General features: G+C 30.0%; 1 protein-coding gene across 1 annotated transcript in view; it reads right to left on the bottom strand.

Annotated features, from left to right (window-relative positions):
- LOC123702910 (dopamine receptor 1-like) overlaps window positions 1–25,089 on the bottom strand; it is a 96,763-nt gene extending 71,674 nt beyond the window's left edge. Inside the window, exon 1 of the mRNA XM_045650758.1 lies at window positions 24,858–25,089. The gene's annotated coding sequence lies outside the window, so the exon portion shown is untranslated. The remainder of the gene's footprint in view (window positions 1–24,857) is intronic.

Here is a 25,089-nt window from a genome sequence, read left to right as displayed (position 1 = left end):
ACTTTTGCATTTATAATATTAGTAGGATAGAATTCAGTGCATTATTTATTACGGGGGATTACCACAAAATATAATGATTGTAATCAAGTAATACTATTAACACACATACTAAATTTATAAATCTTTTGTACTACGATTTTTGACAACGAATTTTCTATATATTTTTAGTACATTTCTATACGGCGCTAAATCAAAAGATTTGTGTCAAACGCAGACGAATATAGTCTATTCATAAGGAAGTAAAGCTTATTATTCGAGGAATAAAGAAGGAAACTAGTACGGCTGATAAAATGATGAAAACATGATTTCTAAACACAATGTGAAATGCAGCGTTTGGAGCAATTTCCGTTCTGAAAACGATGGGCGGTCAATCCACGTTGAAAATAACATATTACATATATCCGTAAATACTTGAAATACCGTATAAAACATACTGTTTAGTATCACTACCTAGTATAAAACAAAGTCGCTTTCTCTGTCCCCATGTTCCTATTTCCCTATGTACGCTTAAATCTTTAAAACTACGCAACGGATTTTGATGCGGTTTTTTTAAATAGATAGAGTGATTCAAGAGAAAGGTTTTAGTATATAATTTATTAGGTTTAAGACAAAGCGGGCGAAGCCGCGGCCGGTAAGCTAGTATCTAATATGTATATAGAAAAATATATATCATATCATGGGTAATTTATTGTCATACTTTATTAACCTGTTGCATAAGTTTCATTAAATCAGATCAAATAATATAATACTTTTTTGAATAACAACAAGGATACTTTTTTCTGTTTCGACCTACAAAAATTAATAAAAGACTGTATAAATATTATTTTGCTATACATCTTTGTTTATCTTCCTATCGCCTATTATACTAAGCGCCTATATTATACTCTCTATAATATATTTTTATGTATCTTTTTGAATAAGAAGTTATAAAACTAGGTTATCTACCCTATTTGGTTCAAACAAAATAGGTATTCTAAATTTCAAGAGAATTTACACAATTGTTCGCTAAAATCTTTACAAAATTCATCAAAAAATGTTTTTTACAAAGCCGACAAATTCAGAACTTTGTCAAAATATCTAAAAGTTTGTCAGCCGTGACGTTACACAAATACCGAGTGACATCGTTCATCTTGATTGATATTAATCTTGGCATAATTCATTGCTAACCAGCTTAGAAGGCATTTAGAAGGTAAGACATTTTGTTGAAATGTTCACGTAATTAGATGTTCGGATTTATTTTTAAGAATACCTTTTTGTTGGAGGAATTTTGGCGTAACATGGTTGGGGATTGAGGATTATTTGTACTTAGGTAGCCAAACAAGAACAAAATCCAAACAATGGGATAGTAAAACTCCTTTATATTGACTGTTGTAGTCATTATAGTGTTTGTAAGAAACATATTTTATGTCTGAGATAATGAATGTAGTACCACGACCAACGTGTACAATACAGTAAAACTAATTTCATTTCATAGACAAAATATGTTTATATATAAAAATTTCAATATACATAGGGTGTTACATAGGGTGGCACGTTAATAATTTACTTCACGAATTTAATACACAATAATATACCTGTATGTTACCTGTACACACATAGGTACCTAACATTACTAAAAAATAGCCGAAATAGATTACAAGCACTGTTCAACATTGCACCTGTAAATAACAGACTATTGACTTTTCATTAGTTCTATCGACTCGATATACAAGCGATGTGTGAACTATATTAATTAAACTTAGGTGCTATAGCTGCCTTGTGGTTTCATGCAATGTAATCAGTGTAATTCATGGTAAGTGATATGGATACACATGAGCGTTAAAACAACGTTTTATTAACAGAACTGATATATTTATAGGGCTAATAATTGATACTAAATAATGTGAAGAAGGTTTTCTATACTAATAATGTAAAGCTGAAGAGTTTGTTTGTTTGTTTGAACGCGCTAACCTCAGGAACTAATGGTCCCATTTGAAAAATTCATTCGGTGTTAGATAGCCCATTTATCAAGTAATAAGCTATAAGTTAGGTATATATTATTACGCTAAGACCAACAGGAGCACAGGAGACAGCTAGTATAGGATAATTAAAGCTAAATAATGTGAGGTTTATATTGGAGTGTAATTAACATATTTATTTTAAAATTTATTTTTTTATAATTCCGCTCTTGATTTCACTTGTCTTCATTTTATCGTGCGACTAAAGTTCTTAATACAAATGCCCATTCATAGAAATCGCTGTTCCGGACATTGCATTCTTTTTAAGTTTATTTTCGCGAAAAGTAGCCTATCTTTTTCTTTCACAGATTTAAAGAAGAAAGACGTGTAGATCTACATCTATATTTATAATTTTAGTACGAATGGATAATTTAGTTTGATAAAATAATAAGTTACTATAACATTAAGAAAAGTATAATCAATTTCCATCATTATATTAAATTATACCTACAGTCTACAGAAACCTCTTTTATTATGTATTACATTAATTTCGACATTATTTTAGAGGCTGATGATATAAGTATAAGAATAAATCAAAATAAACAAAATATAGATTCAAAACCTTTTTGTTAAATGTAAACGAGTTGAGAATAAAACTTAATTTTAATAAACGAATCTAAACTCGTCAACGTCAAGTCAACTTAAAATAATGTCCTTATTATTTCTAGTCTTACAAAGTTTTACATGCTATTTTAGTAGATATAATTTAAAACGTCGTTAAATACGATAAACATTCGTTTTGATAATTGAGGTCTTTTTGTTCATTTTTGCACATTATTTTGGGAAGTCTCAGATTTTGAACTTTGAAGATCGCTTTTAATATCATACTACCTACTCAGAAAAGCCGAACATGGTTGGTATGGTTAAAATTCGTTATGTATGATGTATATAATAACTTCTTATTTTAGAGTCTTACCAACAAATATTAAAAACTAATGATACGACTGCAATTTAGGATAGATATACCTAATATTTATTGCATACTAAATTCGCACAGAAAGAGCATAAACAGAACATAAAATTGTCGTATAGGAGATCGATATTAGACACTCACATACTTCTTTAAAACTAATTGATAGAATCTCAAAAATATTCCACAAACGCCTCTTAAATTCAACGATAATATTCATTGTTTATAAACGATTCTAAAGAGCTTATTGGGCGACGCTCCCAAGGTTATAGGGGTCAAATATTTAAAAATCAGATATAAATTTTCGATACAAAGCCTCTGCCAATACAGACGTATTAACAAGTACGTATGTACAATCTTATATTTTACTTTTTCTGTATGTTTAGGTCAACTTTGCGATTCTATACGACCCGTCTGATGTAGCTGATTTTTTGCAGACACATTCATGACACGCCTGAAATTTTTATATTGAATTTGTTCTATTTAAACAGAAAAAGAACATGGCGATTTGAGTCATTAATACTATGAATTTGATTATGTTGATTCTAATTTCTAAGGCCAGTGATCTCTTATGAATAAATTAAAACTATATCTCAAAGCTCCATAGGACTTTATACGATAATATCGCCCATGTTGAAAAATTTTATAATTAAAATGTCAAAATATCATCCGCAATCCATTATTAATATTATAAATGCGAAAGTAACTCTCTCTGTCTGTCTGTCTGTTACTCAATCACGCCTAAACTACTGAACCAATTTACATTAAATTTGGGAGTTATTTTGATACCCGAGAAAGGACATAGGCTAGTTGTTATCCCGGGAAAATGACGCAATCCCGGAAATCCCACAGGAACGGGAACTATCCGGGTTTTTCTTTGACTGCGCGGGCGAAGCCGCGGGCAGAAATCTAGTTTAAAAATATATAAAACAAAAATATGACTCCTCGTTGACACTTAATTGTTTAATAAATAAAACATTAAATAAAAGTATGTATATTTAATTTTTTGAATGTTTATTTTTTAAAGTTATTTTAAATTGCGACTGCCACTATTTTTTGCAACATAATATTTGTTTATAAATACGCAAATATAAATATGATCAAAATTCTATTTGAATATGAATTTTGCGCGTTCGTCGAACATAATATTTGTGTTTACTTTTTACTTTTTTGATAAATACTCGCTAAATGTAGGTCAATAAAAGATAAATCTGAGGTTTACTCAATCATTATTAATTTAATATCATTCCTCTTTCACAGGTAAATAAACAGTATGAAATTTATATAATTTCTAATTAATAAAATATCCAAATAAAATAAATTCGACGCAAAAAATCGAATTTTCCTAGACGTAGCCGTCAGTATTTAAATATGCACCCACACAAAAATACAGATAACACTTAAATACTATTATTATATACTAGCTGTGCCCCGCAGTTTCACCCGCATTGCTCCGATCCTATTGGTCTTAGCGTGATAATATATATAGCCTATAGCCATCTTCGATAAATGGGCTATCTAAGACCGAATTTTTCAAATCGGACCTATAGTTCCTGAGAGCGCGTTCAAACAAACAAACTCTTCAGCTTTATCATATTACATAAAGAGATGAACAATTAAAGTACCACAGATACTATACTAATAGTACATAGGTACTTATATATTGAAGTCAGTCAGTGAGCATTGTATGATGGTTTTGCGGTTTTGTGTGCTACAGATACGCGGTCAACCACGACTGCATATGACATGCAGCTATTTGTGTTAGAATATCTTTGTTTTAATTACAGTCAGGAGGATGTTATTGGGGAATAATTATGCGATTGTGATGGGATGTGTTTATATTTCACTTATAGTTATTTATTTTATACGCTTTAGAACAAAAACATGCTGTAATTTAAATAGGTATTAAGAATTTAAAAAGTGTTAATTTTGAAAGTAACTAGCATTAAAAAAAATGTATTTATTTGAAGGTCAAATTATAAGGCTTTATTAAAATAAATTTTAGTTTTATTTAAAGCGTTAAGACAAGAGAAGAAAAAGAAAGTTGGTACAAATTGAGAAGGGTAAAATGAGACACATTCTTGTTTATATCATATTCGTAAACACTGTTAATTTTTTTGAAAAGTATATAAGTCAATAGCTCCTTTACCAAAATAGTACAAAACCGTTTTACAACAATATTCAATAAACAGTCTATAGAGATAAATAATTTAATACCAATAAATGAAATGTACAAAAGCTTTGTACATTGAAGTATTGTGACATTTATTACTGGCCGTAAAGCTAACAATAGAAATCCCTCTTTTCAAATACAGAAAATCATTTACCACAATCAGTCCGTCTGGGTACACTGGTTAACACATATTATTCTGACGAAGAGCTCCATGTTCGATTCTTAGACTAAAAAAAATCAGGTTTAGTCTTGTAGGGTAAAAACTTGAGGAAGATATCGTTTCAACAGCCATTAAATGTTTAAAATTTACCTTTAAGTCGTAGAAATTGACGAAACTAAAGTAATCGTTAAATTTTTAGTTCTTTCAAAACATTTTATCTCGTGGCTTTATTGCTACAAATATTATCACATTATAATACACAAATTGAGTGAACAGGTACCTTCTAGGGAAGCGCGCTCCATCTTAGGCCACATCTCAGCTTTCCATCAAGCGAGATAGTCAAGCGCTTCCCTATCATACAATAAAAATAAAAATAAAATTCAAATTACATTTATTTGCAAGAATGTAGATAAAAAAGGTGCTATTACAATTCAGCATTAATTAACTATCACAATGTTCAAGATTATCTATAACACCATTATTATTCCAACAAATTACAACCAACGTATATTTCGACACAAGAAAGAACATCCACATACCGTAATACGTTATATACAAATAAATCAAATAGATAGGAAATCAAGCGAATTGCTGGAGCAAAGTGCTGAGCGTGGGTTTGAATACATGATCTCGAATCGTGGTATTGGATTGTGTATCATATTCTAGTGTTTTGTTGTTTAAATTGTAGCCACTTTACCTTCACAGATAAGCGAAACAGAACATACAGCTATGTTCAGCTAAACAGAACTTAACCTAGTTATGTTCTAAGAAAAGTCCCGTGTCTTCTAATTGGTAAGGGGCAGATGCATTATGTAATATGCTAAGGTAATATGTATACACCTGTTTCACTGATCGATTTTCTTAAAGACAAATAACATGGTAAATGTAAAAAATATGTAATGACGATTCAAAAGTGCTTCTAGAAGAAGTCGAATTGAATAAATAAATGTTTGAGTTTGAGTTTGAATAGGTGTCTTCCTTTCCTTTTATGTCCTGCCAGACACTGTTTTTTTCTTTTTCTCCACCGGGAATCGAACCCAGGTCCACCCACGGTACAAATTACAAATAATAAGAATTTTAGGAACACTATCAGCAAATAGTGAAACTGACTCAATTCGTTCGTTAGTAAGTATTTGAAAAATCAGAATAAATCATTAAAAAAAGTTTACGTATTAATCCGTGTATAAGTCTTTAACAATGACTAATAGCTCCTTATAACCTCTTAATTAACTACTATAGGGATTAAATGAAAATTATGAGCTTATCCCAATGGGAGGTTTGGTTCAGCAAAAGGTAGGTATTAATTTTATGATGTCTTAAAGCAGCATTATTTCCATTGTACATAGTGTCCGAATTTCAAACACGACATTATCGCGATTAAGATTGGTCAACTTTGGCTTATATAATATATATTTTGGTCATATTTTATATATTTTGCTTGCTAATATACATCATATATTAAAAGAAAACATATACTTTTTTAGTTGTAGTTACTTATTTTATAAAATTATAGAATGCAAGAGCACTAGCCACATAAGAAAAATATCATCTAAGTGTTGCGGACAGTACAGCGTAGGTTGTATGATGTAGTATGGCATCATATAGCTGAATCTAATTTGTTCTTCTCTATATAAAGCCACATCTATTGTTTACACTTGTTTTTCTATTATAAGAAAAAGTATTATAATTATTTTATTCTGTTATTCTATGTGCGTTATAAGAGTAGGGATTTGCCCTTGTAATCTGTTGATAAAAACTGATATACCTAATTAACCTTTTTAACTACTTGTATTTCCAATACAGTGAAGAATAAATAAATAAATAAATAAATTACCTTTTTAACGTAAAGATAAACAGACACAAAATCATTTAATAATATTAATCCTGTTTCTAGTAAACTGGTTTACCAGTTTTAACGATAAAAATTAGTAGAAATTTTGTCGTTCTAGTACGTAGTACGTAGGTATTACTAAAATCTATTACTCACTTTATTCTCGTTTACATATTAAGCTATCATTATTTAAGATTTAATTTCCACGTGCATTGGTCATAGAGTACTATTAGATTATTCATAGTGAATATGAATTTATGATTGTAGGTAATCCGTCTGTGGCTACAATCAGATTAATGTACCTCTATTATGTGAATTTGTCATTTTAAGCGACCATTTATATTTACGCAAATTGAGTATTTGAATAAAAAAATTACATTAATTGTTAGCATTATATTCTGGCTTCCTAGTAGATATTATATAGAATATAGCACTCAGGGTTCATGTACATATCACAGTAATATTGTAATTTTTGTCATCGAATAGAACACTTTCCTGAGATAAGCGCGTATATCAAACTGAGAAATAATTTATGAAATCCAGTAGTTCCTGAGATAAGCGCATCCAAACAAAAACAATTGAGCTTTTATTATTACACTATAGATTGTTTTTAACCTAGTTTTCGTAGCTGTCTGTTCTTTACCAGATTGATACGATAGCTGTGGTTTACCACGGTCTATCGAATTCTGACGTTTAATTTAGATCCAAGGTGTAGGATTAACATACCGATTTAAATTGATGTAGGTAAGTATAATTTTTGGTTGTGATATTGGCTTTATAGTTAATGTAACATTTTTGGATATTTCTCGTTCTATTTTTTAAATGTTATTATTGCCATTTTATTCAATAGTACTTTAGATATCAATTTTAAGTTCTTTGATATCTGCAATAGTTACGGAATAATCACTTGTGCACACTTAACGATTACACTCGGTATATACCTAAATTAATTGTTTAAAATAATTTATATGTTTACATTCTCCTTTACTTTACCATAAACATCTATATGTACCTAGTATTAACTCAATCCTCTATGAGAAGTAACGTAATGTAAAACAAATAATATGAACACCAAGATGAAACAATTATTCAAAACAAACACAATCTAAGACGTAACAATAGCTTCGTTATTTGTATAAGAACATGTGTTACTAGCACATAATATTATGTAAGATAATATATTCCATAAAATTAGTAAACACGTCGACGGGGTGTTGTTTAATTTAGTATGTTACGGGGATGTGAGAAAATCCGGTTAGCTTTACGAATAGATATTGCAGATACGACACGACTGCGATACGATCAAATCGTATCGTTATCGTGTCGTATCGTACCTAATTGATATAAGTATTTTATTACTTATAATATACATAGGGTATGTAAAATTCTTAAGTAGTAGTGTATAATGGTTCTTATAAAAAAAAAAATATTGAACAAAGTTCCTTACATCAAAATATAGACCCCAGACTTATATAGCTTTCGCTTATGTATTTCAATAATAGGTATATAAATGTAGTTACATATTCTTCGTTAATTAAAAGCGTTAATAACTATGTTCTATATACCCTCAAAATAATTAAAATTCATCACTACATTAAAATCAATACACAAACAAAATTAGCCTATACAACCAAGCACAAAGACAATTTATAAACCAATTTCCAGACGATAATTGCCCCTTTCCACACAATTTTGTTCCAAATTCCGTTTATGGTCACATCGTACGATCTAAATGACCTCAAAAGAGCTTGATCCCTCTAAGCCAGTTTGACCTAACATGAGATTAGCGTAACATTAGCTATAGGTATGTAGACATAATCTCTCTGTATGGATAAGACCTACTAAAAAAGCTTTACTTTCTAGATTTTTTTATATATTTCTTTCTTAGATTTCTATATACCAATGTATATACGTTTCATAAAGTGTATGTTTTAATCATGTATATTGTATTACGGTTTGTGACTTATTGTTTTGATTTATGTAATACAAGCCTCTCACAAAAAAGATAGTCCTTTAATAGTTTGTCTGCTTTTTTTATAGGTCTACAATACTGCGATGGTCATCAAAATTTGTGCAGTAATTTTGATATCATTACTATTATTGACAATCTTCCATAGAACTATTCAAACAAGCTAAATTTCGCATTTATCATATAATATGTAGCATAAATTTTGATAAACATGAATTACCTAAGTTACATTTTCTCTTATTGAACGTATGTTTTGGTCTAATTATTTATAACTCTAGTCCTATTCTAAGAGAATAGAAGTTCGTGACAACATTAATATTTAAATAAATATTATAATAAAAAGTTTAATGAAGCACGGAATTAGAAAACACCGTCTGAATTTACAAATGAAAAAATTCGATGGCGTCGCTGAAAACAATAGGGTAAACGCAGCTATCAACGACCCATCGAAAATCTGAAGGTATTACCGACCTATAAAAGTAATTCGAAATTTAAACGTTTCCAGAACTATTTTAGCTATAGGTAGGCAAAGTTATACACGAATGTATTACTTGAGCATCGTATACTTTAACGTTAGAGTGAGTAACTGAGCAAAAAAGAGTTAAAATGCGTAAGTTGCTGCGGGGTAGCGTGGAAGCAGGACGTGTCGTACTGTTCCGTTGTTCCTTCGGGTAAGTACTGTGAGTATCTTTTTAAGACATTTACAAACAAATGACATCTATACTTTAATTTATATTACTAAATGTCAATGCATTTAAGTGTCAACTTTTCATTTCTTACAACATTTTATTAATAAAAAGTAATTTGAAACGATAAAACTTAAAATTAAAATGGGACGGTGTTAGCTTCACCAGTTTAAGCCGCGGCAGGTATCAACGACCCGTAAGTCGGCAATGGCAGCAACGTAACTTTTTGTTTTATTTTCTTTTATGTTATTATATCACACTAACACAAGTGGTTTTATGGACCAGTTTAAATCTAAGCTATGAGTCTTCATAAAAATCTATTAGCGACTAAACTTTTTTGTCTAGTGTTGTGTCTTTTAGCGTTGTCAATTTATACAAAGTTATGATATTTTCGAGGATCCCTATCGAATAGTTACAGAAGTAAATCATTGTTTTTTTTTTGTTTAAACAATATGCATTTGTTCATATTTTGTATGACATTAATCAATTATAATCTATTTTATAGTCTGATGATCAAATGAATTAAAATAACCATTTTTTTATGGGTCGGTAATACAATTTAGGTTTATACTTACATACTTTAATACCGACCCATGTGGGTCGGCAATAGCAACTATAGGAAGCTATTACCGATCGAATATAGATTGTTTAGTTTCTGATCTACAAATTCAAATTCAAATTGCTTTATTTGCAGAATGTAGAATAAAGATGTTTGTATATACAGATAATATTGATCCTTAAACATTCTGCTCGTAATTGAGCGTGCAAATATATTTTTATTACTTTTATGACATAATAGGTGCCTATTAAAAATTATATTTTTAGGTTAAATTTAAAAAATTAAAAAAAATTATATTTTTAGGTTTTTAGGTTAAATTAACATAAAACATATAATTAGGTATATTTTTTCCAGAAATATGGAGCCACGAAAGCGGCGAAAAGTATTCAGTAAAACACAACTCGCCGAAGCAATCAATCAAATAGCATAACGAAATATCCTAGAGTTTAAAATCCTTAATTTAATATATGTACATATATTAATAGTATTATGTTGATTAATTTAAAAGTTTATAATTATTTAGTTCATTACTAAAAAGTAGGTACTCATTTGTTTTATTAAAAATAACTACAATTAAAAAATACGAATATATTTGCATTTTTATTTCATTTTATTAAGATCGGTAATCATCATCATCACTAGCTTCTATACATTCCATTGCTGGAAAAAGGCTTCCTCTCACATACGATCGGGAATAGCTGCATAAAAATCGTTAATAGCTTCACAGCCGTTTTTATGGGTCGGTAATAGCAACAATCGACTAAGTCACATTGTAAATTATTTTTTACAAGATAATCCTTTATTAGAATGTATTTGCTTCAATAAATACATTTTTTATACATAACACTAGCATATAAAATGAAATTATAAATCTTTAGAAGAACCAGTATACTTAAAAAATATGGTTGATTTTGAAATTGCCTTAGAGGGGTCGTTAATACCTGCGTTTACCTACCATGAAATTTTACAACTCAGAATTTCACTCCACTGTATTTAAATGTAAACACGATATTATACAAGCTGTGTTTTGATCGTTTAGCGACTTTAGTCTGTATCTTTTTGTAAAACTGTGAGTTCAATAATGAAATATCTCCTGAGAATTGAGTAATTATTAGATATTTGTATAAGTACAATAGGATAACGTTCTTGAAACAAACTTCATATGAGAAATATCATACTCAAATAGTTCAACTGAGATTTTGCTCTCGTCAAATCATACATATGAAATCAGTTGACGATGTATTTGTATTCATCCGTACTTTGGACAACATTGGAATCGTTCAATCCTGCATCTAATCTTTCATAATATGATTTCCATCTTTTTATGTAAATACAACTTGTTCAATCAAATTTAATACAGCTAGACGTACTATTAAGAGACTTATTATGTGTCCTATAACAGTAATTAAACTACGTCCTACAAAACCTTTGAAGTACACGTCATTGGAGCAAAATAACCATTTATAATTATAATCCTTAAGAAAAATAATTATACATGCCACAACCAATGCTCAAACTGCTATGTTATTAAAGATAAGGAGCTGGTAATTAGTTTTCAAAGGCTTGATTGGATATAGAAAAATAGAGCTTATAATAAAGGTCTTCTCAAGTAGCCAGTAAATTAATATACCTTCTGTCATAATTAATACGAGTTAAATATAATAGAGAATTGAATATATTTTGTTTCATGTTATAATAACATATCCTACTGAAGCAGTCGGGTACAAAGATCGAAATCATTATCTTTAAACACTATATAGAGTGCTACGACTTACTACGCTACCTCTACAATAATCGTAGCAGCATAGAGATCGTGCTACGACACATTTATGGGCGTTGTAGTTAACAATATCTAATTTTAACTAAATGTATTTAATATATATCAATGCTGTAATCACCTACATTATATTACTACTATTGTTATAATAAATACTTTCTGTATATTTAATATTCCTTTCCCCTTACCATATTTCTTTACAAATATATGATACTGTTTACAGACCAAAGACGCAAAGTAACAATATGTATCCCGTTTTTCCTCAACACTTACAAACAGGCGTGAAAACTAGCTCTTACGTCAACGCAATTTCTTTCAGAAGTGTTGGAAAGGAAAACGTTGAAACGTGGATTCAATAACCAATTGTGTAAGCTTTGTTGCAAATTTGAGTGTTGGTTTTGGGAGTGAATAGAATCAATTTCTTTGGTATTTTATTTATCAGGCATATCTAACACATCACAAGTCTGGTAATTTTATTAAAGTATTGTTATCTTTACAATATAGTGCTTAAGAAATAGAGGATTTAATATAGTTATAAACAACAAGCAGTCACCCCCGTCTTCGCCTGCTCTCCATAAGAACCATCCTCGTACTGCAAGGAATATTATTTAAAAGAATTAACGAAATCGATTCAGCTGTTCTGAAGATTTGGGCTAAGCAATACATTAATTTTATATGTTATAGAAATATGAAATAAACATTATTAATGATAAGTTGAAATTAATATATTGTGAGTAATTTAGCTTTATAATGCGATTTATATAAAGCGCTTGTATAATATCATTAACTGGAATAATTAGCTTTCCTTATTTGTTTACTAAGAAATAGCCTTATTACGAAAGTGATTCAAGTCCAAATGCAATAAGATCAAGTCTTTGAGCGGATTATTAAATATAAACGAAATCTTCGTCTTTATTTATTTTTCATTAGTCACAAAAACAGATGCCTTTGATTGCTTACAAGTGGAATTTGACAAATAATTCACAAAGATAATTGAAGCATTTCAGAACCGGTCCAATCTTAACTCAAAGTAAACTTGTAGATTATAACTTTTGATTAAATTGATTCAATGAACAATTTTTAAGATGCCTCTTTCATTTTAATGGAGATGAAAGATTTAATTATCTTCAAATAAACACAGTTGTAAACTTGGCAATTAAAATAAACTCAGATGATAAATTTTTGTTTATCTGTCATAGAAAACAAGTTACAACCTGAATGATAATAACGAATGTCAGGAAATCATAGGACTGAAGTTGTAGAAGGACTGAAGTTGTAGAAGTTCTCAATATATATATAATTATAATTAAAAAAATATTCAAACTTTAAGAACTATAAATATATATCAGTATATTTTATAGATCAATGTATTATTTAGCGCCCATTAATACCAAATTATATAACAATAACATCATAAAGTACTCCATACGTAGCCATTAAATCTTATATCCATATCTAAACCAAACACAAGAAGCACTTTCACACACTCCTTGATACTAAAAGTCGGAAAACAATCAACTAAATATATGTTTGTGCCATTAACACCCGACCCGCTTCTAAAAGAAAACGTTCGCCTATTAAATATAATAGAATAAAACTGTTACGACTCTTAAACGTTCCAACAAGGTTCTAAGTAAATAGTACAGGTATTTGGAACACAGCCAACTTAGCGATGGCCCTTCTGCATAATACATGAAACCTTATTTATCAGACGGGGATCGAACGCCTACGTTAAAACTGCTAAACAAAGCACTGAACTGTTGAAGTTGATTTTGACGCCTCACGAGGTATTTTATTTTGTCTCTGACTTACAAATTATAAAAAAATAGCCGATGGTGCTAATTAGATAGTCATTTATCGACTCTCACGTGTGAAGAAATATGTATTACACAAATCTTAACGATAAAACAGCAACACAATATTGTAATCAAGAAAATTAATATGTTTGTTATAGTATGAATAATGTTCTTTGAAGACTTACATAATATTTTCCTTATAGCCTTTTAGAGATACTACCAACTCATGTTACTGAAACATGGAGGTATGATTGCATAGCTTAGATATAAGTCGACTAATTTTAACTTAATAATTTGACAAGGAAACTATTATTGGAAACAAAATGTTAGAAATTTGATTGCTAGTAAATAGATATTTATACATCAAAGAATATAACCAACACAAGGTAAATAACCGATGGAGATAAACCAAATACCGTATTCTAGAATGCAGACTATATTTTGAGTTTGATAACATTCTACGGTTTCATACCAATATGCAACATTGTTCATACCAAATATTATTATATGAATAGTAAATAAAATAAAAATGTACGCCAAAGTTTAAAAAATATTGTTGTTATACAGGGAAATATTTAATAATAGTTTGTGTAACGGAATGCCTGAACACACGAAAGTTCAGCGTGAGCATACAAATTTATAAAAGGGTATCAGGTTTATAGGTTTTTATTTTAATAACAAAACAATCGATAAATCTCTTAAAATATGCAAAAATGTAGTTATATAATACTAGCGGTCCGCCCCGGCTTCGCCCGTAGTACATTTTTATGTTTTCTCTCCATAAGAACCATCCTCGTACTTCAAGAAATGTAATAAAAAAAGAATTAACGAAATCGGTTCAGTTGTTCTCGAGTTATGCGCTCACTAACACATTTTGCGATTCATTTTTATATTATAGAAGAATTCAGTTCATGGTGTAACTACATTATTTTTTTTAATTACATAACAAACCACAAAAAAGTTATAATGTCCTCGAAGTTGAAGTATGAATAATTGGTTTCTGTTAATTCAAAAAAGCAATTATTTCTTAATTCCAATTATTTTTCCGTCGCAAAAGAAATACGTAATAATTAGAAACAGTCGTAATTCGATCGTAAATTTGTTACGATAATTATTGTATTACAGTTTAATGTGTCGCTAACGACGCTATAAAGTTAACTTTAATTAATTAATATTAATTAATTGGAACCATTTTATGATCATACGAATTTCAATGACTGACAGGATACTGACATATGTACGTACTAGTATAGATACTGTGTTAATAGTATTCAATGTTCTTCATGTATAAAAAATACATTAATATTTTGAATTTTGAAAGCTTTACTCATAATGATTTGGGAAAAACGACCTATTGTCTTGATTATCACTACATAGTATAAAACAAAGTCGCTTTCTCTGTCCCTATGTCCCTTTGTTTGCTTAAATCTTTTAAACTACGCAACGGATTTTTTTGCGGTTTTTTTTAATAGATAGAGGCGAGAGCGTCAAGGGGAAGGTTGTAGTATATAATTTATTAGGTTTTAGACAAAGAGAGCGAAGCCGCGGGCGGTAAGCTAGTAATATAATAAAACTGTTACGACAACGTTTCAACAAGGTTCTAAGTAAATAGTAAGGTATTTAACCAGTATACACTTTTTATTATATAAATTATTACTACTAACTGTGTACGCCGGCTTCGCCTTAATATACTATCAAAGATCAACTAGAAACCTTCTTGAGATCATGCATACATAGCTCTTCATCACATAATCAAATACTTACATAGTTTACGATTCTATAAAGGACACTATATTTTTAAAATTTATAGAACGTTCATTAACATACATAATTCTCGAGACAACTGAAAACGTATTATTCCTCATACAATATTATATTACTTAAGTTCAAAGTTCAAATCGAAACCCGTATTTCTACGCACTATCAAAAATACATGATAATAGAAATATTCAGGGAACTGACCACAAAGGGTTCAGATCGTTCAATCCAAAGTAATTGTACAAAGCTTTAATAGTTTCAGAGTAATCTAAAACGAAGTTTAAAATGAATAAATTTTATCCACCAAACTCCGATTTGATTACAATACATAAATACATGAATGATGAATATCATGAGTGACTTTTTTATGAAAGTATCCACGACCGCGATATCTAGTTTTATAGAATGATCTAGTGTTTTATAGAATTGTAAGATAAACAGAGGATTTTATGGAATATAATTTTCTCTTGTGACAGATTTTGCAAAGAACAATAGTGTGATGGAATGTTTTTTGCAAAATGTTTTAATATTTGCCCTTCTGCAATCTATTGCCACCACGCAAAATTATTTGAATTATTTTTTTCAATGTGCAGTGTATTTTCTAAACTATGTGTATTTTTTTATACGTAGGTACATAACTTTATTTTCCTGAGATGTAAGTATTAAAAAAACATTTAATATTTTCGAGTCGGTTTATTTCAGTGCCGATTTTTCAATCCTTGGTTAAAATTTATCCGTCCAATAAAGTATTACACGAACATTTTAAAATGTCACCTGTAAACTGTCAAATACGGCCAATTAGAATACATTTTTGAAATGGTAGTTTAATACATTATTCGATGAATAAGTTTTAACCAACGATAGAAAAATTAGCCCTAAAAGTATCTGTAGTGAAACATGTTATCACAACACTTTAGAAAAACATTCACAAACTGTCTTCCACTCAAACCGAAAAAGTGTTTACGAAAAGTGACCACAAAAACAACAGTACCTATTTGAATCACAAAAGCCAATAGTTTCCTTTGATGTCGGCAAGCCATGAATTTCAATTTACTCCCTATTCAGAATTGGTCACACGGCACACCTGTCACAATGCTACGTGAAAATATTATATGAAATTTTACAGATGATATATAATTTAAATAATCGCACCCAATTAGTTGAACAAGCGAGTAATCGGGCTTTTACTGTGTTATTATGGATGCAGTATGATTAAAAATTTGTAAGTAATAAGTCAATTATTATAAGTCGCGTCAATTCAGATGTAAACTAAAATAAATTTAATTTTGCGAACGTGTACGAGTTTACTCTAAAACCATTATTGAAGTGAAACTTCTTTATCGGGCTTGGAAAAAAATTTAGTGTAACATTTTTTCGTTACGCGTGACATTTTTCCGTTACGCGCCATCCCATCTTATTCCTACCACGCGTGATTCGACGAATTTCTGTAAAGTTAATTATAGTAAATTATAGTAAATTTTTATTATATTTGTATTTCTCACGGGTAAAGGTAGGGCAAAGGTAGTGAAGGTAGCTACTATCTAATGATGATGCTTATACGTTAAATACATTTTTTTATACGTAAATAGGTATGACCCCAGTCCCACCTGATGAAAAGTGGTGACGAGATCCAAGGTGGTAAGTCACGCCCGCAAAGAAAGTGCTTGTTAATTCGTCTCTTGAAAATTCCGATACACAGTTTATTCAATAGATTATTTGCCAGTTGATATATTCGTTAGTGTAGTCTGCAAAAACATTCCGACAGATACAGTTTTTAGCGGTTTGTTTAGAATTTTATTTGCTTAAATGTTTGTTCACGCCACGCGAAATAACTGTATGAAATACATTTTTTCAATGTTGTCAAAACGAGCTAGAATCTAAATTATTGTAGATACTAGAAGCATTATAGTGACTACATAATATTCGTATAATATTTTATCTGTACATAGTATAAAACAAAGTCTCTTTTCATTGTGTGTACCTATATAGGTATGCTGGGATCTAAAAAACTACACAACGGATCTCTATGCAGACTTTTTAATAGTTTTATGTATGTGTTTTAGTATTATGTTTACATAACATGCATAATTGCACCTATGCGAAGCCGGGGCGGGTCGCTAGGCCTTCCTAGTCCTACTAATATTATATATGCTAAAGTTTCTGACGATGGATGGAGGATTATAATGTTTGTTAGTCTTTCAGGAAAACACTGGACAATGTGGAAGAAACTTTACAGTCATATAAGTTATACATCAGAATTCAGAATAGGACATGAGCTCGAGAAATAGTTGATTTTGCGCGTTTTTCTTTTGCGGTTGAAGCCGCGCGGTACAGAAATAAATATAATATAATTATTTCATTTGTTACGACTTTATCGAATTAAACATTAGCGACGCATAGCATTTAACTGGAAGAGTTTTTGACAAGTTGAGGACAGTTGAGTGTTTTAACCGTTTGTGTGGGTCCTCTGGAATTTGTTGAAGTTTGTTTGATGAGAGCAAAAGTTAAGGGCATAATTTTTAATTAGACTTTCCTTTTCATTTTAAATTTGTATTTTTTGTATGTGGATCAGATATATAGATTATTATACATACCTACATGTATGTTGTGTATATTTTTTTAGAAAATGTTTGCATTTTATGTAGGGAAGCTCTATGATATATAAAAAAGCTAGATACGTTACCCGCTCTCTATTTTGGCAAGAAAAAACTCAGCTAAGTGCCCGAGTTTCACTTAGTCACGCACCATTCAGCGTCTTGGCTGGACGTTCTTTTTATATTTTAATCGGCAGTTGTTATTACGAAGTACATGAGTGAGACATGTATTATGTCTCGTGCGTGAGAGTGAAAGAGAGAACAACTGTATTGGTGATAATGCGTTAGTAAGTAGGTATGTATTAATTACGCTGTTTTTTAGTGCAATGATGTTGGCGTATGCCGCGTCTACTAGTATAAGTGCTGATTTACACAGGGTCAGTAGACGAGTCAGTCACGGCGCCGAATTTCGGCGCCGTGACTGACTTTGACTGTTTACATAGACTTCAAGCCTCTGTACTGACTTCAAATCTGTTTACACAGGGTTTTTTTTCGGGTCAGCACTGATTTGCCTCGAATTTGTAGTCAGTTACTGACCCTGTGTAAATCAGCACTAATAGGTCATTGGGGAAGCTATTGCGTAAAACCTTTATTTAATGTCATAAAATTGTTTCTTTTTTCAACATAATTTAATAAAAGACCTAAGTAGTAACTAATACACATAACATGCTACCTATATGCTGATTATTTAGCTTATCAGGCTCTTTCTGCTTGCATGTAAATAATATATTATGCAAATAAATGTAAGTTTCATAAGTACTAGTACCTATTATTAAGTTCTTAATAAACATCGCCATGCTCTAGCAATATTTCGTGTATAATCTTATAACAAAGCTTATTACTGCTTCACGTGCCTGCAACATAATATTCACACGTTCAAATCATAATTATATTTCATAATTATTAAATTTCAGACGTTTATGCACTACATCAATTTAATTAGAATGCAAATATAATGAACCTATTAATATCTTGAGCGAAATCATGCCAATTTTAAAGGTACATTATTATAGACCTGGCTTAGAAGGTAAGTATTTATAGAAATAACTATTTACTTTAAGAAATGGAAACATTGAACATGATAATTACCTATAGGTAAAAATAAACCAATATTTTTTTATGATTAATAGAAAGTATGTTTTCATTCCGCTTCTTTTCTTCAATCGAAATAAAGTATATCAGTAGTTATAATCCTTGCTACAGATTGCCTAGAAGATTTCTTTTTAGCTATAAATGGCCTTCTTCTAAATACATACGTGTATACTACTTATTGTTTTATTTTCTTGTATTGCTTATAAATAAAATAAATACGAAACACGTTCAAATCGATACCTGTAGCAAGTATTTTATTATTAAGGCGTCTGTGTATTTTTTCCTCAAATCTTTGGAATTATGTCCGGATTATGGCAATACGTTCACCCTCTAATACCTGTGTCTTAAAAATGGCTGACGAAGGCTTATTTTTTTGAGATTTTCATTGAGTCATATCTGGTGTTTTATTTTAGAACAATATTCCATACATTTTAACGGATTCAAAATGTGATTTGTTCATAAGTTGTAAGCGTAGGTACCTACTTGCTATACTATATTCATTAAAAGTTACAGAATCATAGCGCTCAACGAGAGGACGAATTCCGATACCTATACATATCATTTTTATAACTTTTCATATTAATAAATTATTAAATTTGCAAGAATTGAACGGATAAATTAATAATATAAATTCTTAATCTTCACAACAAAATATCATAAATTTATGATATTTTACACGAAACGAAAAAATTGGTAAAAGAAATACTAATAAATGTATCCCAATACCGGGTATTCAAGTAACTTCGCCATAGTTGTTAACTTTATAGCTACGGTTTAACTTTGTTACACGGAAAAGAAATCTCATATATTTTTTTATTATATGTATTGCATTAACTAAAAAAAGAAAAATAACCGTAAAATAATATAAACTAAAACAGTTGCTTCGCATCATCGATTTGCAACATCGATTTGGCCGAAAATACTACCTAGGTACCTTCTTTTAGTATTTTCGACACAACAACAACACAATACAACAGTTAATATTATATTATACCTTCTTTAGTCATCGCAGAAATAACAGTACACATCCTATTACAAAATTACAAATAAGATCTACTCTAATAATAATTTACCTTTCACCACTTATTACGAACCTCAACATTCATCAAAAAAAGCACACAGATGTTTTAAATTTTCCAATCGTCGTCATAAATTATGTTTGAAACACAGAATAAATAGGAATATTGTTTGTCAAAGCCTGTCGTTTTCTTTACATTTGATGACAGTACGACCACGGATTTCTATTTTGCCGCTATTGAAAATCCAGCGGCAACACCTGCGCTTTGTGATTTGATGGTAAAATGAAGTACCTTTTTGTAATTTTTGTATTGAATGTCGAAATACATTTATTTTATTGTGTTTTTTGTTACAGTTCGATGTGTTATTTTCTTTGGGATTAGAACGAAAGACGAAAGTGAACATAAATACTGAAGCTAGAAATATACCGGTGTATATTTTATTGTGTGTTGTCGTTTATTTTTTGTATGTTTCATATAAATCACCAATATTTCTATCTTTGCACGACTGTGACGCGTTCTCATATAGCTTGATTTTATGGGAAAATAAATTTTGAAACCACATTATGGTGTTCATTAATTATTTTCGACAAGCTATTGCGCCATTATTGCGCAGTAGTTACTGCTCGCAGGTATCGATATCAAGTTTGATGTCGATACCTGCGAGCTCTACCTGCGAGTCTGTACTGAAGGAATTTGAAATAGTAATAAATAAAATAGGCTCAAATCTCAATTATTAAGGATAAGTACCTAAGACAAATAAATTTGCAACCCAAAATTTTTTAAGAAATATTTAATTTATAGTTAGCATTTATTACACATTTTTATATAAATTTTATTTCAATTAATTACAAGAACTATCTCATCTAAGTTCTAATAAAGTTTCTTTTCTCTCTAGATGCCTCTGGATTGTTTTTATAAAATACATTTAAGTACTTTCTTTTTCGTTCTAGAATTCTTAAAATAGTCAGAAAAACTTTTAATTCCTACTTTTCACGTTCAAAAGATTATCGTATAAAAAAGACCACACAAAATACAATGTTTCGTGCATTAAATCTTCCTTTAAAATCCATTTTAAAGACCATAAACATTGAGATAATATTAATATGGAGTCGATACCGCCTACATCACATATGTTCCGCTCAACATACGTCATCTGGCGTAACTGCACTCAGTCGCTTGCTCCGCTCATTGGCGCGAACGTCACGCTCATTTTTTATTTGTTTTAAAGTGAAACGCATCAAATATGTCTACGTGTGTGTTACGATATTGCACAAATAATACAAAGAATACGGAAAAGTGCAAAGGAATAACTTTTCATCAGTAAGTAATTAGATAATAATTTTTAAAACTTAGTTAGAGCAAAATTTTTGGCGGGCGACATTTTGTCATAGATTAAAAATTTAAGATATGACATTGGGAATGAAATAAGTGTTGTTAGTAATATTTGCTGGCGTATATTTTTATAGTATAAAATAATAATTTTACATATTTAGAAAAGCATAGACTGGTTGTTAATTGAAAAAAGGTGAAATCATGAAATATGAAAATCAATTACTCAATCACCAATTTTTTTTGTTAATTGATTTTAATCAAGTTTTTAATTGATATTGTATAAGCTACTGACTTGAACGTATAATTGAATTATTATTTATTTATCTGCACTAATATTATAAAGAGGAAAACTTTGTTTGTTTGTTTGATTGTAATTAATAGGCTCATAAACTACTGGACCGATTTTGATGAAAGGAGAATGCCCATTTTTGGTACTGGTTTTTCTCATGCATCAAGACAACAATACTATTAAAAAAAAATCTCGGCAATTTAGAGGCCTTCTTACCATCGGAAAATATATTTTGAACAGGGAATGTTTTGTAAAATCTAATAAGACATGTAATTGTTTAGATCCATTATTATAGATTAATTAGTGTCCATTACAGGTTACCACGGTAACCAAGCGGTAACTTATTACATTTACTATGGTAAATAGCTAAATGTATTAATATCGATTATTGTTTTCATTGAATTATAAAAAAAAAATCAATTAACATAAAATCACTCTTTAAGGTATTGTTTATACACTGTAGGTTGTTTTAACAAAGATAGTGAAGTAAAATAATATAAATATGTATATATAAAAAAAAAATTATTATGACATAGCTTGGTAGGTAACCAGTTATTTCTTATTTGTTTCTTTCTTCGAATATGTAGTGAAAAAATGATTCAAACAACAACAACAACAACAACATAAACCGAATTACATAAACCGAATAAAAACTCAATTGGCATTTTTTAAGTATATATTTAGGTTTTCTTGAAATCCGTCCCGGAAGATTTCTGGTGCCTACCTACACTAGCCGATGAACAGATAGACTTTGTCTGAAAGCATAAGCTCTACGCATAGATTAAATAATATGTTAAGTAATCGAAAAATAACCTATGGACGATAAAATGTTACCTAAATCACACATAAACCTAACTAAATCGGGGTTATTTAAGTTTTGAGGTTATTTCACATTTTTCTCAATATCTTGAAAACCCCTGTTTTTATCACAAAAAAATCAATTGGTAAAAATCTTTTGAATATCGAAGAACCCTCCAAAACCACTCTGGCATTGACGCAACACTGTACTGTGGTCCATACTTTCATGGGCATTCTCCTTTGGCACAGACAATCTTAAGACCCTGAGAAAGAACATAGGCTACTTTTTATTGCGAAATATGTGCCACGGGCGAAGCCGGGGCGGACTGCTAGTTCAGAGATAAGTAATTAATATTTTTTCTATTCAAGGTTTCCATGTCTGGGCCGTGAAGAAAGGGAAAAATTATTTTTTTTCTAAAAAAGGCTCAATTTGTAAGGAATAAAACTTCCCTGACTGAACCTAAAACACGAAAAAAATTAAATTATTCCATATGACGTCACTATTTACTTATATGCCAGATATAGTTAGCCCCGCGTAGTAAAGTCAGTTTATACCTAAAATAAATATTAAGTAAGTACAAAGAAAATTTCAAGTCAACGTGCATGTAATCAGTGGCACCCAATAAAATAGACAGAATGAAACAAAGTGTCGCCGCTATAGCGGTGAGTCAGTGACATCGCATAATCTATGACTGTCTAGCCGTCATTCGCGCGCCCCGCGCCGCCGCGCTTGGCGCACAGATTTTGTTCGTGATGTCTGCTCCATATTCATATTATCTCAATGACCATAAAGCGAAGTCTCACAAAAGTAATACTAAATTAAAAAAAATGTGAACTTAAAAGTTTCAGAAAAAATTAACGCGAAAATGTTGCTTCCTTTGCTATTCTCTTTCTCTCTAATGAAGGTGATATCAAACATTATTCATTTCAAAATTTCTGTTTTGTTTTAAACTTCATTTGGGATTTTGAACTTTATTTAACTACAACCAAGGGTTATTTTCAATTTGAGGCGCTAAATTTCGCAGCATGAGTGCTTTATCGCTTCAAATCACTTCGGAGGAAGGGTTTCTATATTCTGGAAAATTCAATAGTTAGCTGAAGCATCTCAATCTTAGGTAATACTTTTAAAATTAAAATAAATATTCTGAGTATGTTTAGGGGAGAACTTAAAAATACGTGTTTTCTGGAGGTATTACTTAGTTGTATCTAGCCTAATTGGTCGCTTTCTAAACGATAAAGAAATTATTATGTAAATAGGTAGGTACTTGAGTGTTAAGACAATGCGAACAAATGTTACACATTAAGAAGAAAATCAAATTTTAAGCAAGAAAAATACGCTTTATCTACCTCTGCATTTATAAAAGTCATTTTAGACGCCTATTCGTATGTTAAAAAGTGTTAAAACACTGAAAAGTAATAACATTTCAAAGGAATTGTCCTCGTAGAATACAATATAATGTAAAATTTCGCAATGTAGTCCCCGTTATGATTGTTGGCAGATCATTTCTGTATTAAAAAGTTTTCTTTTTGAACATTTATTATAGCCCAAGTGTCGCTGGAAATACATAACTTTTTATTTCAGTAAGTATAAGGAAATTCATACTGTTGATACAATTTTTTATTATTTGAACAACAAGATGTAGTGAACTGAATTTCAAAACACAGATTAAAACTATTAAGACACAAATTCAGATAATATTGTTGTCTACTATAGCAAAAAAGTTACATTATAGAAATAGTTCGCATTTTGAAAGTGGTTATTTTTAATATAGTGCTAATGTACCTGTAAAATAATCATCTAAAATCAAAATGTCATAAATCTGTAATATAAATCTTCGTATTTCATAGCTTAAACTCTTTTAAGTGTTTTAAATTCAATTCAGACAATAGGTTAAATAAATTATGTATATGGATGAGAAATAAATATTATAATTATTAATAAATTATAATCTAATAAATTCTTATAAAGTAATTTAATTCAATTAAAATTAGTAAATAACTTTTGTGCATTATAATATTAGAAGGTTAAAAATTTTATAAACTTTTATATGCGACGCATTAAATAATAAAAATTTAACTGCAGGCCGTAATTGAATTTTATCCATAACATAACTCACCTGAAGTAAAAACTTCGCGTGTTTGAAGCAATATTTCCACTCCGTGTCCATAAAAACAAAAAATATTTTATTACAAAACGTTAAACCTGACCACAAACAAAACCACGATTAAAAAAAACAATCGAGAAGTAAAACGTCAACGTGCGCGCCAAATTTTCACCACAGATTATTAATTAAAAAAAAAATGTTAATGCATTCGAATTTCAAATTGTCCAAATTGTCCCGCTCTTGA

Source organism: Colias croceus, chromosome 24 (genome assembly GCF_905220415.1).
Source record: "Colias croceus chromosome 24, ilColCroc2.1".
NCBI classification, from domain to species: domain Eukaryota; kingdom Metazoa; phylum Arthropoda; class Insecta; order Lepidoptera; family Pieridae; genus Colias; species Colias croceus.
This window is presented reverse-complemented; position numbering and strand designations above follow the sequence as displayed.